Source organism: Myotis davidii, unplaced genomic scaffold, assembly GCF_000327345.1.
Source record: "Myotis davidii unplaced genomic scaffold, ASM32734v1 scaffold67, whole genome shotgun sequence".
NCBI classification, from domain to species: domain Eukaryota; kingdom Metazoa; phylum Chordata; class Mammalia; order Chiroptera; family Vespertilionidae; genus Myotis; species Myotis davidii.
The window spans coordinates 1473020-1475329 of NW_006298521.1; the positions used below are offsets into that span (position 1 = coordinate 1473020).

Below are 2310 nucleotides of genomic sequence, written 5' to 3' on the forward strand. Positions count from 1 at the left end.
GTCGCAGAGCCGCAGGGGGGTGATGGATGAGCAGAGGGGGTGGGCCGACAGGAGACAGTGACTACTTCGTCTAGCTACGTTCGCTTGTGTCTGTGCGTGTGAGTGTGTCTGTGAGTGTGTGTGCGCGCGTGTGTCTGTGAGTGTGAGTGTCTGTGTGTGTGCGCGTGTGAGTGTCTGTGAGTGTGTGTGAGTGTGTATGTGCGCGTGTGAGTGTCTGAGTGTGTGTCAGTGAGTGTGTGTGTGCGCGTGTGTCTGAGTGTGAGTGTCTGTGAGTTTGTGTGTGCGCGTGTCTGTGTCTGTGAGTGTGTGTGTGCGCGTGTGTGTCTGTGTGTCTGTGAGTGTGTGTCTGTGTGTGTACGTCTCTGTGTGTCTGCGTGTGTATATGTGTCTGTCTGTGTGTCTGTGTGAGTGTGTCTGAGAGTGTGTGTCTGAGAGTGTGTCTGTTATTGTGTGTGTCTGAGTGTGTGTCTGTGTGTGTATATGTGTCTGTGAGTGTGTGTCTGTGTGTGTATATGACTGTGTGTACGTCTGTGTGTGTCTGTGTGAGTGTGTGTATATGTGTCTGTGTGTGTGTCTGTGTGTGTGTCTGTGTGTCTAAGAGTGTGTCTGTGTGTGTGTCTGTGTGAGTGTGTGTCTGAGAGTGTGTCTGTGTGTGTATATGTGTCTGTGCGTGTACGTCTGTGTGTGTCTGTGTGAGTGTGTCTGAGAGTGTTTGTGTGTGTATATGTGTCTGTGTGTGTACGTCTGTGTGTCTGTGTGAGCGTGTCTGTGTGTGTCTGAGAGTGTGTGTGTGTGTGAGTGCGTGTGTACGTCTGTGTGTGTGTCTGTGTGAGTCTGTGAGTGTGTCTGTGTGTCTGTACGTGTGTGTCTGTGAGTGTGTGTGTCTCTGTCTCTGTGTGTGTCTGTGCCTGTGTGTGTCTGTGCCTGTGTGTGTCTGTGCATGTCTCTGTGTGTGTGTCTGTGTGAATGTGTCTGTGTGTGTGAATGTGTCTGTACATGTGTGTGTCTGAGTGTGTGTGTCTCTGTGTGTGTGTCTGTGAGTGTGTGTGTCAGTGAGTGTCTGATTATGTGTGTGTCTGCGTGTGTGTCTGCGTGTGTGTGTGTCTGTGTGTGTGTGTCTATGTGTGAGTCTGTGTGTGTCTGTGTGAGTGTGTGTCTGTGTGTGTGTCTGCGTGTGAGTGTGTCTGTGTGTGTGTGTCTGAGTGTGTGTGTCTGTGTCTGTGTGTGTGAGTGCGTGTCTGTGTGTCTCTGTGTGTGCCTGTGTGTGTCTATGTGAGTCTCTCTGTGTGTGTCTGAGTGTGTGTGTCTGTGTCTGTGTGTGTGAGTGCGTGTCTGTGTGTCTCTGTGTGTGCCTGTGTGTCTGTGTGAGTCTCTCTGTGTGTGTCTGTGTGTGTGCGTGTGTGTCTCTGTGTGTGAGTGCGTGCGTGTGTGTCTGTGTGTGTGTGTGTCTGTGTGTGTGTGTGTGTCTGTGAGTGTGTGTGTCAGTGAGTGTCTGAGTATGTGTGTGTCTGCGTGTGTGTCTGCGTGTGTGTGTGTCTGTGTGAGTGCGTGTCTGTGTGTGTCTCTGTGTGTGCCTGTGTGTCTGTGTGAGTCTCTCTGTGTGTGTCTGTGTGTGTGCGTGTGTGTCTCTGTGTGTGAGTGCGTGCGTGTGTGTCTGTGTGTGTGTGTGTCTGTGTGTGTGTCTACGTGTGTGTGTGTCTGTGTGAGTGTGTGTCTGTGTGTGTGTCTGCGTGTGAGTGTGTCTGTGTGTGTGTGTCTATGTGTGAGTCTGTGTGTGTCTGTGTGAGTGTGTGTCTATGTGTGTGTCTCTGTGTGTGTCTGTGTGAGTGTGTGTCTGTGTATGAGTGTGAACACATGAGATACGCCCTCTTAGCCAGTCTCCGAGCACATGACACTGCACTGTTACCACAGGCTCCGTGCTGCCCAGGTCTCTAGAACCTTCCCATCTCATAACGGAAACCGCGCTGTTTTATCACAAGCCCAGCTGAGCCCATGAGCCGGAGGGAGGCCCAGCCGCGGGCACTGGCTCCCCCTAGTGGAGGAGGGGGAATCAGACCCGTGCCCGGGCCCCCAGCCTCCTGCACTGGGGGGCAGAGGGGGCCTTGGGGTCCTGCGGGAACATCCGCGGGACAGAGGTGGCAGCGTCAGAGCTGCAGGGAGGCTCCGCGTCCCAACGCCAGACCCCCTCAGCCTCTGTGTGCGGTGCCGTCCCCCTCCAGCCGCAGCCCGCCCTGGACCCCAGGCTCTGCAGATGGCGAGCAGGGCTCAGGCCGGCGCACAGAGAGGTGTGTGTGTGTGTGTGTGTGTGTG

The 2310-nt window shown here is 54.1% G+C and overlaps 1 protein-coding gene across 1 annotated transcript in view; it reads right to left on the reverse strand.

The window, feature by feature from the left end:
- The window catches only part of ARHGAP8 (Rho GTPase activating protein 8), a 41701-nt gene that overhangs the window by 23338 nt on the left and 16053 nt on the right, over positions 1–2310 (reverse strand). The gene's annotated exons all lie outside the window — the stretch shown is intronic.